We start from the raw sequence: 15452 nt of genomic DNA on the forward strand, positions 1-15452 counted from the left end.
ACAGACTGACTGCACTCACTGAATTTAGCAAACAAAAAACCTGTTATTTCATGGTGCAAAAACCCCTTCCTCAGTTTTTTTATTTGCTAAATCCAGTAAGTGCGGTCAGTCTGTTTCCTGCATTATTCCATTACCTGCACCCTGGTTGCTGTCACATTTGTTTGTGAGAGTACAGATGAACCATCTAATAATATATATATAAACAATAAAAAACAATATGCTTTGTTGTTTTATTATTGCACAATTACTAACCCATGCAAAATGATTAAACACATAGATAGAGTCAACTTCAGAATAAAACTGTACTGCTGAGAGCTAGCTGAACTAATTTGGTTAGCCAATGACAAGAGACAACTGTGTGTAGCCACCAATCATTGCTAACTTCTAGTAGTATAGGACATGTAAAATAACAACACATTTGATAATAGAAGGGTATTTAAAAGTGTATTACAATGATATGCTTTATATGAATCATGCAGGTTTCATTTTGACTTTCATATCCCTTTAAGACTGTTGCATTTTAAGCTTTCTGTCAACTCAGAGGTGGTGGAATTAAATCATTCCAGGTTTGTTACTGTGGGATTTTTGATAAACCCTGCTTTTGTACAACTGGTTGTGCGAGAGCAGGGGGCGGGGCTCTACAAGCACTTGCTTGTGCAATGTTAAATGTGACCAGCAGATGTTCCCTCACTGGAAATAAACACAGAAGCTTATTCATCCATCACTTAGTAAATGGTGTTCTATGTCTCAGGAACTCAGTCAAATATCATTAAGATATATTGCTCAATATTTATTTTTAACCATCTGTGTTTAATGTTCAATTACTTTATTTTCCAGGTCTCATTCTTTTTAACATCACGACCCCTCATAAATTTACAGACTAAGAAAAGTCTAACAAATCATTATAATAATTTAAAGCATTTAACTTTACCCTTTCATTTACTGGAAATAAAGTTTTGTTTTATTTTATACAGTGAAAGCATCTTAACGAACGAGGAAAAATAAAGTTTTGTTTTATTTTATACAGTGAAAGCATCTTAACGAACGAGGAAAAAGAAAATCTGATGCACATCACATCTTGCAGTTTATATCAACAAAATGTCCACAAAGAAAATGGGAATAGCAACTTGTTTTGCGCCACCTACTACAACTAACTATAACTACAATCAGAATAAAAATGTTTCACAAATAAATGTATTTTCATGTTCTATTATGATGATTTGAATTTTTTATAGAATATTTCATAGTCAGTTGTGCAATCTATTACTTCTAAATTATTTTATTATATTTCATCCTTTTTTCATGACTACTCTATTTCTAATCAAAATAAAATAGTTCATGAAACGTATTAAGGTGTTTGTTTGTTTCTTAGCGCTAAGTTTAAGTTTACAAATTTACTTACACAAAAAGCTGTAAGAAATTCCCCAGTGATATCATTGCAGGTAAAATATATTGGTACATTAAACAGAGTAAATGTTGGTCTTCTAGGTATTTCTGTTTAAGTCACACGGAGTTGAAGTATATTATGCTATACTCAGTGCAAAAATGCACATGGTTTACTATAACACCCTTCAAATGAATATATTTAAATTGCCAATTTTCAATGCAGATTTGACTTGACTGTAAAGGTTTTGGTTTAGAGCATCCTTGCAAAAAAACAGGCTCAGCAGCACCAACAGCACAGACAGAAATTATATTTTATACTTTAGATTTTATTAAAATTATCCTCTCAAACCCAATTACAAGCAAAGATTTTTTTTCTGAAAAGCAATTTTGGGGGAGGATTATCATAATGAACCTAACTTTTCAGATGATTTGTTAACAGCAGATAGGAAAGGGTTTGGTGATGGCCAAAACTTGCAAACAAACATACAAAATGAGTTTATCTTAGCTGTTTGTGGAGAGTTTTAGTGTTATAACAATACAGAGAGTTCATGTTTTCCTTGTTTGAGTTGTTAGACTTGAGATTCTAATTAAACAGGATAAGTGTAGCTTATAGACATAAATAGGTACAGCACTCTTTATAGTGAATCAATACAATGTGCACATAGCAAGAAGGGTCTCTGCTTATATACAGTTAAATGCATAATCCTGGTCCTATAACTCTAGGAAAGCAACACAAATTTAGTTAAACATTGGCATTTTACCTTGGATTGGCATTTACAAAGGATTCTTAAACTGTGTAGTAGAGATGTCGTGAACATAAAATTTTCCGTTGGCGAACGACGAACGCGAATTTCCGCAAATGTTCGCGAACGGGCAAACCGGGCAAACCGCCATAGACTTCAATAGGCAGGCGAATTTTAAAACCCACAGGGACTCTTTCTGGCCACAATAGTGATGGAAAAGTTGTTTCAAGGGGACTAACACATGGACTGTGGCATACCGGAGGGGGATCCATGGCAAAACTCCCATGGAAAATTACATAGGTGATGCAGAGTCTGGTTTTAATCCATAAAGGGCATAAATCACCTAACATTCCTAAATTGTTTGGAATAACGTGCTTTAAAACATCAGGTATGATGTTGTATCGATCAGGTAGTGTAAGGGTTACGCCCGCTTCACAGTGACAGACCAAACTCCCCGTTTAACGCACCGCAAACAACCGCAAACAGTCCATTTGCACAACCGCAAACTCCCCATTTGCACAAGGTTGGATACTAAGATAGCCATGTCCCGTTCCTTGTCCTCACTGATGTCATTGAAGGTCTCTTCCTCCACCCAGCCACGTACAACACCAAGGGTCCCCGAAAGGTGACAACAAGCCCCCTGGGACGCCTGCTGTGTTTGGTCTTCCACCTCCTCAAAGCCACCTTCCTCCTCTGACTCCTCTTCTTCAGACTCCTCTCTCTGCATTGCCTCTCTCTGCGTTATTATAAGGTGTGTTAAGTAGTACTATTCTTATCAGTTTAATCCCTGTTACGTCCCCTATCAGGGGACATGTACAGGGCCGCCATCAGGGGGTGACAGGGGTGACTCCTGTCAGGGGCCCCATGGGCCAGGGGGGCCCCATGAGGCAAGAACTAAAAAAAAAAAAAAAATTTTTTTTTTTTTTAAATTTTGGCAGCCACCAGTGGGTACTACAGCAGAGTGCTAATTGAGCATGGGAAATGTTATTACAAGGAGTAAAGTATTAGCATTTGAGAGGATTTCTGAGTGTGCACTCAAACACTATGCACAGTGTGAGACAGACTATGCACTTTGTTTGTACAGTGTGTGCCTGAGTCAGACGGCAGATCACTTTAATTTGCAGAGGAGGTAGGACTTACTTAGCAAATGTTTTTTTTATTTCTTTGTGCAATTTCAGATTGTAACTTCAGTGTGGTAGTAGTTGTATGGTGGGGCCAGGTGTCCATAAAAACACATTTTTAGCAGCAGTGTATTTATGATTATTTGACAATACTGTTGAATTTCTATATTTAAAACCATGCAGAAATGTTTCCTCCTATATATATTACATTCCAGTTTACTGCCCCTTTATGCAAGGACTTTCCAGATGCAAGTAGGCATTTTATCTAAGATGTTTACATCTGCATAACATGTTATACTCTAAGACTAAGATTGCTCAGTGTTTGAAATGAGACAGGTTAACTTAAAACTGTTCTGTTTACACTACAGCTAACTTAATTTTGAAATACATACCAACATGCCTAAATCCTGCATTTTGTGGTATGAGTACCACAGCTTATGGTTCCACCAAGACCATATAGAGTACAGCATTTTTAAAATCCATAAGTACAGCTGACAGATGGGAACATTTGTACACTATATTTGAAGTGGTGCTCTTAGTTGGGGAAAATGGGGAAAAATCAAACATATGTTAACCTTTTTAAAGGTACTTTTCTTCATCTAGCCATCTACCCAGATCATTAATGTACAATTTTGAATTCACAGAATTATTTTTGTTTGCACATTTACAAATGTGATTCTTTAAAAAGTGATCTCTTAATTCCTGCAATTTTTTTTATCATGCATGTCACACACTGTTGATTTAGGGGATGCAAGGTGCAGAAATGTTTCCTCCTGTGAGTGTTTCTGTCGGTGTCTGTGTTTTTGTCTTTGTGCTTTGGTTTGTGTCTATATGAGTGTGTATGTATTTTTTTTGTGTGTGGGTCTCTCTCTGAGGGTGGGTGTGTATCTCTTTGTGCATTTTCTGTGGATGTCTGTGAGGGTGTGTGCATATGTCTTTGAGCTTTTTCTATGGGGGTCTCTGTGAGGGTGTGTGTATGTTTGTCTTTGTATATTTATTTTCTCTGGATGCCTCTGTGAGGGCGGGTGTGTATGTTTGTGTTTTCTGTGGATATCTCTGTGAGGGTGTGTGTGTGTGTATGTATGTATGTCTGTCTGTCTGTGATTTCTGTGGATGTCTCTGTGAGGGTGTGTGTTTTCTGTGGGTGTCTCTGTGAGGGTGTGTGTATGTCCTTGTGTGTTTTCTGTGGATGTCTCAGTGAGGGTGTGTGTATGTATGTCTATCTATCTGGGTTTTATGTGGTTGTCTCTCTGTGTGTGTGTATGTCTTTGTGTGTTTTCTGTGGGTGTCTCTGTGTGTGTGTGTATGTCTTTGTGTGACTTCTGAGGCTGTCTCTGTCGGTGTTTCCTTGGGTGTATGTGCAAGTTTGAGTTTGTGTGTGTGTGTCCATTGTCTGTTCCTTTTTAGGACATTTTGACCTTACTATTGATTATTCACATCTTTCTACAGACTTTGAGACTAATGAGACCTTTCCGGAAGTCACCAATCTACCATTTAACCTTTAAATGATTGTTTAGACAGTTCAGGGCCCTTCCTTTCAGCCCCTGCATGCCGTTGGCATCATTTAGTTGGCATCTTCCTTTACAAAAAGATAATCAGAACTCCATATTTTGTTTTCTAAATCTCCTTTTTTTACAAAACTGTAGTTTACCTCGTTGCTTGTCAGGTCAATGTAAACAAGTGCTGAGTGTCTGTTTGGGTGTCTGTGTCTGAGTGTGTTTCTTTGCGTGTCTGCTAGAGTGTCTATATGTGAATCCTTATGTGTGAGTGTGTGTGTTTCAGTGTATGAGTGTATGAGTGTGTCTGTGTGTCTGTATGTTACTACCTTTACAACATTTCCAAGTTTAAATAGATACTTAAGAATAAAGTGCATATACGTTTTAGTCACTTGGTCAAAAATTGCACCTGTCAAAGGGGGGGGGGGGCCTGACCAATGGTTAAGTCAGGGGCCCCAAAATTTCTAGTGGCGGCCCTGGACATGTATATGGCATCGATTTTAGGAACCGGGGGATGGAAAAAGATGCTTGGTCGGTCCTCCTACTTCAAATTTGGGGCACTGCGCATGCAATCTAATGTGCCACCAGATAGGAGTGGTGTGTTAAGTAGTTCTATTCTTATCAGTTTAATCCCTGTTACGTCCCCTATCAGGGGACGTGTATATGGCATCGATTTTAGGAACGGGGAGATTGAAAAAGATGCTTGGTCGGACCTCCTACTTCAAATTTGCGTCACTGCGCGTGCAATCTAATGTGCCACCAGATAGGAGTGGTGTGTTAAGTAGTACTATTCCTATCAGTTTAATCCCTGTTATGTGCCTTTTTTTTGGTTTGGTTTTTGAAGCCACAGTGCAGCACCAGAGGCCAGAAAAATTAGGCATGTACACATGCCTGAAAAATTAGGTATTTTTGCAGCCGCTGCTGTAGCAGCGGCCAGAAAAATTGATATTTGTTTCCCAGGCAGAAAGTTCCCTAAAACATTGTGGCTTGAACCCTAGTTGGTGGCGGATAAGTCACGCAAGTCATCCGGCATTCAGAGATAAAATACATCAGCATGTGGACCATTTTTAGCCCAAGGCAGCTCATCTCATCAGGCCTTTTTTAGTCAAATGTATCGCCCACTGTCAGTCCCTTCGGGATCCATCCCTCATTCATCTTAATAAAGGTGAGGTAATCTAGACATTTTTGACCTAGGCGACTTCTCTTCTCAGTGACAATACCTCCTGCTGCACTGAAGGTCATTTCTGACAGGACACTTGAAGCGGGGCAGGCCAGAAGTTCTATCGCAAATTGGGATAGCTCAGGCCACAGGTCAAGCCTTCACACCCAGTAGTCAAGGGGTTCATCGCTCCTCAGAGTGTCGAGATCTGCAGTTAAGGCGAGGTAGTCTGCTACCTGTCGATCGAGTCGTTCTCTGAGGGTGGACCCCGAAGGGCTGTGGCGATGCGTAGGACTTAAAAAGCTCTGCATGTCCTCCATCAACAACACGTCTGTAAAGCGTCCTGTCCTTGCCGATGTTGTCGTGGGAGGAGGAGGATTACTTTCACCTCTTCCCCTGTTAGATTCCCGTTGTGCTGTGACATCACCCTTATACGCTGTGTAAAGCATAATTTTTAATTTATTTTGGAACTGCTACATCCTTTCCGACTTTCGGTAATTCGGTAACATTTCAGGAACTTTCTGCTTATACCGGGGGTCTAGTAGCGTGGACACCCAGTACAGGTCATTCTCCTTCAGCCTTTTTATATGAGGCTCCCTCAACAGGCACGACAGCATGAAAGACCCCATTTGCACAAGGTTGGATGCCGAGCTACTCATGTCCCATTCCTCGTCCTCAGTGATCTCACTGAAGCTATGTTCTTCCCCCCAGCCACGTACAACACCATGGGTACCAGATAGGTGACAATGAGCACCCTGGGATGACTGTTGTGGTTGGTCTTCCTCCTCAAAGCCACATTCCTCCTCTGACTCCTCTTCCTCACAATCCTCTTCCTGCGTTGCCGCAGGTCCAGCAAGCGATGCTGATAAGGCTGTTTCTGGTGGTGATGGTGACCACAACTCTTCCTCTTCACGCTCATCTACGGCCTGATCCAGCACTCTTCGCAGGGCACGCTCCAGGAAGAAAACAAATTATATGATGTCGCTGATGGTGCCTTCGGTGCGACTGACTAGGTTTGTCACCTCCTCAAAAGGACGCATGAGCCTACAGGCATTGCACATGAGCGTCCAGTAACGTGGCAAAAAAATTCCCAGCTCTGCAGAGGCTGTCCTAGCACCCCGGTCATACAAATAGTCGTTAAAGGCTTTTTCTTGTTGGATCAGGCGGTTGAACATTAGAAGTGTTGAATTCAAACGTGTCGGGCTGTCGCAAATCAAGCGCCTCACTGGCATGTTGTTTCGCCGCTGGATATCTGAAAGTGCGCCATGGCCGTGTAGGAACGCCTGAAATGGCCACGCACCTTCCTGGCCTGCTTCAGGGTGTCCTGTAAGCCTGGGTACTTATGCACAAAGCATTGTACGATCAGATTACACACATGTGCCATGCACGGCACATGTGTCAACTTGCCCAAATTCAATGCCGCCAACAAATTTCTTCCGTTGTCACAAACCACTTTGCCGATCTCCAGTTGGTGCGGAGTCAGCCACTGATCCACCTGTGCGTTCAGGGTGGACAGGAGTGCTGGCCCAGTGTGACTCTCTGCTTTCAGGCAAGTCAACCCCAAGACGGCGTGACACTGCTGTAACCGGGATGTGGAATAGTACCTGGGGAGCTGGGGGGGTGCCGTGAATGTGGAGCAAGATGCAGAAGCAGAAGAGGACTTAGCCAAGGAGGTTATGGAAGAGGATGGAGTAGGAGGAGTAGAGGAGGTGGCAGCAGGCCTGCCTGCAAGTCGTGGCGGTGTCACCAACTCCTCTGCAGAGCCACGCATTCCATGCTTGGCAGCCGTCAGCAGGTTTACCCAATGCGCAGTGTAGGTGATATACCTGCCCTGACCATGCAGACCAGGTATCAGTGGTCAGATGGACCCTTGCCCCAACACTGTGTGCCAGACATGCCATTACTTCCTTTTGCACAATCGAGTACAGGTTGTGGATTGCCTTTTGTGCAAAGAAATTTCAGACGGGTACCTTCCACTGCGGTGTCCCAATAGCTACAAATTTTTGGAACGCCTCAGACTCCACCAGCTTGTATGGTAAAAGCTGGCGGGCTAAGAGTTCATACAAGCCAACTGTCAGATGCCGGGCAAGGGGATGACTTTGTGACATTGGCTTCTTACGCTCAAACATGTCCTTGACAGACACCTGACTGTGGGTAGATGAGCAGGAACTGTTTAAGGCGAGAGACGGAGTGGCAGATGGTTGAGAGGGGGCAAGGAGGACAGCAGTGGTTGATGTGGCTGAAGATGCTGGACCAGGAGGAGGATGGCGGCTTTGAGTTTGTGTGCTGCTTGTACTCATGTGTTGATCCCATAAGCGTTTGTGATGTGCGATCATGTGCCTTCGCAAAGCAGTTGTACCTAGGTGGGTGTTGGACTTCCCACGACTCAGAGGCAGACACACACAAAAAATGCCACACTGCTGAGCTCTGCAATGACGGCATTCTGGTGGTGGCAACAGCATGCGTTGATTGGCGTGCTGTCTGGCTGACCCCGGGTGCCGATGCATGCTGTCTGACTGTGTCACTAGCTCCTTGCGATGACCTCCCCCTGCTTCCAACTCGTCTCCTCCTCCTCCTCTCTGTGTCCCCATCTGAACTTTCCCGATGTTCTTCTTCTCTTCTAGCGGGCACCCACGTGACATCCACGGACGCATCGTCATCATCAACCGCTTCACTTGTATCTGACAACTCAGCAAAGGAAGCAGCAGTAGGTACAACATCATCATCATCACACCGTACGTCCATGTGTGTAATGCTGCCTGACTGAGACATATCCCTGTTATCTACATCCTCTGGCAATAATGGTTGCGCATCACTCATTTCTTCCAACTGATGTGTAAATAACTCCTCTGACAGATCAAGTGAAGCGGCTGTGGTGCTAGTGTTGGTGGTGGCAGCAGACGGGCGAGTGGTAACTTGAGAGGTGCCCGAAGCTAAGCTGGAGGAGGATGGTGCGTCAAGGTTCCGAGTGGAAGCTGTAGAAGATTGGGTGTCCTGTGTTAGCCAGTCAACTATGTCCTCAGAACTTTTCAAGTTCAGGGTACGTGGCCTCTGAACACTGGGCATTATTCTAGGGTCAAAGGGAATCATGCGTGCAAGCTACTGTGACAACAGGTATGTGGCACTGTGCACTGGCAGAAGTTGGCAGAGTAGACGCTGTAGGCCTGACACACACGCTTGCAGACAATTAACTGCTATTCAATTACAGTCAAAATTGTATATTTTTTTTTTTAAATGTACACTACTGTTACACCAGATATGAGTTGCACTGGTGTGACACTGTGCCCTGGCAGGCCCTGAAACGCACACGTGTGAAGGAAACTGACTGCTATTATTTCACAGTCAAATTTCTATTTTTTTTTTTTAATGTACACTACTGTTACACCAGATATGAGTTGCACTGGTGTGACACTGTGTCCTGGCAGGCCATGAAACGCACACGTGTGAAGGAAACTGACTGCTATTATTTCACAGTCAAAAAAGTGTTGTTGTTTTTTAAATGTACACTACTGTTACACCAGATATGAGTTGCACTGGTGTGACACTGTGCCCTGGCAGGCCCTGAAATGCACACGTGTGAAGGAAACTGACTGCTATTATTTCACAGTCAAAAAAGTGTTGTTTTTTTTTTAAATGTACACTACTGTTACACCAGATATGAGTTGCACTGGTGTAACACTGTGCCCTGGCAGGCCCTGAAACGCACACGTGTGAAGGAAACTGACTGCTATTATTTCACAGTCAAATTTCTAGTTTTTTTTTTTTTATGTACACTACTGTTACACCAGATATGAGTTGCACTGGTGTGACACTGTGCCCTGGCAGGCCCTGAAACTCGCACGTGTGAAGGAAACTGACTGCTATTATTTCACAGTCAAAAAAGTGTTTTGTTTTTTTTAAATGTACACTACTGTTACACCAGATATGAGTTGCACTGGTGTGACACTGTGCCCTGGCAGGCCCTGAAACGCACACGTGTGAAGGAAACTGACTGCTATTATTTCACAGTCAAACTAACTGCTATTCAATTACAGTCAAAATTGTATATTTTTTTTTTAAATGTACACTACTGTTACACCAGATATGAGTTGCACTGGTGTGACACTGTGCCCTGGCAGGCCCTGAAACGCACACGTGTGAAGGAAACTGACTGCTATTATTTCACAGTCAAAAAAGTGTTGTTTTTTTTAAATGTACACTACTGTTACACCAGATATGAGTTGCACTGGTATGACACTGTGCCCTGGCAGGCCCTAAAACGCACACGTGTGAAGGAAACTGACTGCTATTATTTCACAGTCAAATTTCTAGTTTTTTTTTTTAATGTACACTACTGTTACACCAGATATGAGTTGCACTGGTGTGACACTGTGTCCTGGCAGGCCATGAAACGCACACGTGTGAAGGAAACTGACTGCTATTATTTCACAGTCAAAAAAGTGTTGTTGTTTTTTAAATGTACACTACTGTTACACCAGATATGAGTTGCACTGGTGTGACACTGTGCCCTGGCAGGCCCTGAAATGCACACGTGTGAAGGAAACTGACTGCTATTATTTCACAGTCAAAAAAGTGTTGTTTTTTTTTAAATGTACACTACTGTTACACCAGATATGAGTTGCACTGGTGTGACACTGTGCCCTGGCAGGCCCTGAAACGCACACGTGTGAAGGAAACTGACTGCTATTATTTCACAGTCAAATTTCTAGTTTTTTTTTTTTATGTACACTACTGTTACACCAGATATGAGTTGCACTGGTGTGACACTGTGCCCTGGCAGGCCCTGAAACTCGCACGTGTGAAGGAAACTGACTGCTATTATTTCACAGTCAAAAAAGTGTTTTTTTTTTTTTAAATGTACACTACTGTTACACCAGATATGAGTTGCACTGGTGTGACACTGTGCCCTGGCAGGCCCTGAAACGCACACGTGTGAAGGAAACTGACTGCTATTATTTCACAGTCAAACTAACTGCTATTCAATTACAGTCAAAATTGTATATATTTTTTTTAAATGTACACTACTGTTACACCAGATATGAGTTGCACTGGTGTGACACTGTGCCCTGGCAGGCCCTGAAACGCACACGTGTGAAGGAAACTGACTGCTATTATTTCACAGTCAAAAAAGTGTTGTTTTTTTAAATGTACACTACTGTTACACCAGATATGAGTTGCACTGGTATGACACTGTGCCCTGGCAGGCCCTAAAACGCACACGTGTGAAGGAAACTGACTGCTATTATTTCACAGTCAAATTTCTAGGTTTTTTTTTATGTACACTACTGTTACACCAGATATGAGTTGCACTGGTGTAACACTGTGCCCTGGCAGGCCCTGAAACGCGCACGTGTGAAGGACACTGACTGCTATTATTTCACAGTAAAAAAAGTGTTGTTTTTTTTAAATGTACACTACTGTTACACCAGATATGAGTTGCACTGGTGTGACACTGTGCCCTGGCAGGCCCTGAAACGCACATTTGTGAAGGAAACTGACTGCTATTATTTCACAGTCAAAAAAGTGTTGTTTTTTTTTTAAATGTACACTACTGTTACACCAGATATGAGTTGCACTGGTGTGACACTGTGCCCTGGCAGGCCCTGAAACGCACACGTGTGAAGGAAACTGACTACTATTATTTCACAGTCAAATTTCTTGTTTTTTTTAAATGTACACTACTGTTACACCAGATATGAGTTGCACTGGTGTGACACTGTGCCCTGGCAGGACCTGAAACGCACACGTGTGAAGGAAACTGACTGCTATTATTTCATAGTCAAAAAAGTGTGTGTTTTTTTAAATGTATACTATTGTTACACCAGATATGAGTTGCACTCGTGTGACACTGTGCCCTGGCAGGCCCTGAAACGCACACGTGTGAAGGAAACTGACTGCTATTATTTCACAGTCAAATTTCTATTTTTTTTTTTTAATGTACACTACTGTTACACCAGATATGAGTTGCACTGGTGTAACACTGTGCCCTGGCAGGCCCTGAAACGCGCACGTGTGAAGGAAACTGACTGCTATTATTTCACAGTCAAAAAAGTGTTTTTTTTTTTTTAAATGTACACTACTGTTACAGCAGATATGAGTTGCACTGGTGTGACACTGTGCCCTGGCAGGCCCTGAAACGCACACGTGTGAAGGAAACTGACTGCTATTATTTCACAGTCAAATTTCTAGTTTTTTTTTTATGTACACTACTGTTACACCAGATATGAGTTGCACTGGTGTAACACTGTGCCCTGGCAGGCCCTGAAACGCGCACGTGTGAAGGAAACTGACTGCTATTATTTCACAGTCAAAAAAGTGTTGTTTTTTTTAAATGTACACTACTCTTACACCAGATATGAGTTGCACTGGTGTGACACTGTGCCCTGGCAGGCCCTGAAACGCACACGTGTGAAGGAAACTGACTGCTATTATTTCACAGTCAAAAAAGTGTTGTTTTTTTTTTAAATGTACACTACTGTTACACCAGATATGAGTTGCACTGGTGTGACACTGTGCCCTGGCAGGCCCTGAAACGCACACGTGTGAAGGAAACTGACTGCTATTATTTCACAGTCAAATTTCTAGTTTTTTTTAAATGTACACTACTGTTACACCAGATATGAGTTGCACTGGTGTGACACTGTGCCCTGGCAGGACCTGAAACGCACACGTGTGAAGGAAACTGACTGCTATTATTTCATAGTCAAAAAAGTGTTGTTTTTTTTAAATGTATACTATTGTTACACCAGATATGAGTTGCACTGGTGTGACACTGTGCCCTGGCAGGCCCTGAAACGCACACGTGTGAAGGAAACTGACTGCTATTATTTCACAGTCAAAAAAGTTTTGTTTGTTTTTTTAAATGTACACTACTGTTACACCAGATATGAGTTGCACTGGTGTGACACTGTGCCCTGGCAGGCCCTGAAATGCACACGTGTGAAGGAAACTGACTGCTATTATTTCACAGTCAAAAAAGTTTTTGTTTTTTTTTTAAATGTGAACTACTGTTACACCAGATATGAGTTGCACTGGTGTGACACTGTGCCCTGGGAGGCCCTGAAACGCACACTTGTGAAGAAAACTGACTGCTATTATTTCACAGTCAAATTTCTAGTTTTTTTTAATGTACACTACTGTTACACCAGATATGAGTTGCACTGGTGTGACACTGTGCCCTGGCAGGCCCTGAAACGCACACGTGTGAAGGAAACTGACTGCTTTTATTTCATAGTCAAAAAAGTGTTGTTTTTTTTTTTTAAATGTACACTACTGTTACACCAGATATGAGTTGCACTGGTGTGACACTGTGCCCTGGCAGGCCCTGAAACGCACACGTGTGAAGGAAACTGACTGCTATTATTTCACAGTCAAAAAAGTGTTTTTTTTTTTTAAAATGTACACTACTGTTACACCAGATATGAGTTGCACTGGTGTGACACTGTGCCCTGGCAGGCCCTGAAACGCACACGTGTGAAGGAAACTGACTGCTATTATTTCACAGTCAAAAAAGTGTTTGTTTTTTTTTAAATGTACACTACTGTTACACCAGATATGAGTTGCACTGGTGTGACACTGTGCCCTGGCAGGCCCTGAAACGCACACGTGTGAAGGAAACTGACTGCTATTATATTACAGTCAAAAAAGTTTTTTTTTTTAAAAAATGCAAGCTATTGTGACACCAGATATGAGTGGTGGCACTGGGCAAGTGGGCACAGTATACGCTGTGAGCCTGACACACACGCTGGCAGGCAGGCAACTGCAATTAGATTACACAGGAAAAAAAAAACAGCAGACTGATGTTCTATCCCTAAAAAGGGCTTTTTGGGGTGCTGTCCTTACAGCAGAGATCAGATGAGTCCTTCAGGACTGTAGTGGACACTGAATACACTAGCCTAGCTATTAAATCAGCAGCAGCTACACTGTCCCTCCTCTCACTAAGAATGCAGCTTCTGAATGAATCTAAAATGGATGCTTTCCAGGAGGTGGGAGGGTCTGGGAGGGAGGGTCTGCTGCTGATTGGCTGGAATGTGTCTGCTGACTGTGAGGTACAGGGTCAAAGTTTACTCAATGATGACGAATAGGGGGCAGACCGAACATCGCATATGTTCGCCCGCCGCAGCAAACGCGAACAAACTATGTTCGCCGGGAACTATTCGCTGGCGAACTATTTGGGACATCTCTACTGTGTAATAAACAAGAATTTTTTGAGTTATTACGAGGTGTAAAATAAATACATTTCCTGTATGGCAATATGAGGATTTTTAGACAAGGCCACAGCCAGGACTTTTGCTCCAATCAAATTGTCTTGGAGTTTTATAGAAATGTAATGTAGTAAATGTAGCCTCAAAATCATCTTAAAGGGACACTAAGGGAATTTAATTTATGAATCTAAAAAAGAACATTTTAAAATGTATTACATTTATTTTTTGTGTTTTTATAAAATGGATCGTCCTGTGTTGAGAAAAAACTATTTTTTTGTGTTATGCTTATAAGGTATCTCAATGTCCACCAATAAAGCAATCAGATCTTATAAACATCCAATGAGCAATCAAGCCTTAAAGGCATGTTAAACAATCTGTTTCATTGTTGTAGTAAAAAAAACACAAAGCAGTGACTTATACATAATAGAAATCTTTGCAATGTGTATCATTTGTCATTTTAAACAGATTTGACCTTTTCGTTCTTTTTTTACAGTACATTTGTGCAGTGTCCATTACTTCTTGTCACAGACCTACAAGGATAACGGTGCCTCTGCAGGAAGGCTATATACAGCCTGATGTCATTAAACATCTGAAATAACATGAGCTGGTTTAATATAAAGTGAATAGACTTGATAACAGTCTGGAGTCAGATTTTCTCATGCTCAGCTTCGTCATAATGTAACCTAAGTTGCCAATATGTCAGCTCCCTTATCACACTGAGGGCAGGGGCCACACAGAAAATGTATCATTGCTCATTATGCAAGAAAACAAGTAAGTGGTGTTTGGTTTGTTATTTTTACACAATTTGTTTTATGTTTGCTTTGATCTAGCATATTTGTTTTTACAAACGGAGCACTGTTTAATATCCATTTAAGGTCCCGTTGTACAAACATATACAGTGGGGCAAAAAAGTATTTAGTCAGCCACCAATTGTGCAAGTTCTCCCACTTAAGAAGGTGAGAGAGGCCTGTAATTTTCATCATAGGTATACCTCAACTATGAGAGACAAAATGTGGAAACAAATCCAGACAAACACATTGTATGATTTGGAAAGAATTTATTTGCATATTATGGTGGAAAACAAGTATTTGGTCACCTACAAACAAGCAAGATTTCTGGCTCTCACAGACCTGTATCTTCTTCTTTAAGAGTCTCCTCTGTCCTCCACTCATTACCTGTATTAATGGCACCTGTTTGAACTTGTTATCAGTATAAAAGACACCTGTCCACAACCTCAAACAGTCACACTCCAAACTAAACTATGGTGAAGACCAAAGAGCTGTCGAAGGACACCAGAAACAAAATTGTAGACCTGCGCTAGGCTGGGAAGACTGAATCTGCAA

This window comes from Bombina bombina, chromosome 1 (genome assembly GCF_027579735.1).
Source record: "Bombina bombina isolate aBomBom1 chromosome 1, aBomBom1.pri, whole genome shotgun sequence".
In the NCBI taxonomy this organism is placed as follows: domain Eukaryota; kingdom Metazoa; phylum Chordata; class Amphibia; order Anura; family Bombinatoridae; genus Bombina; species Bombina bombina.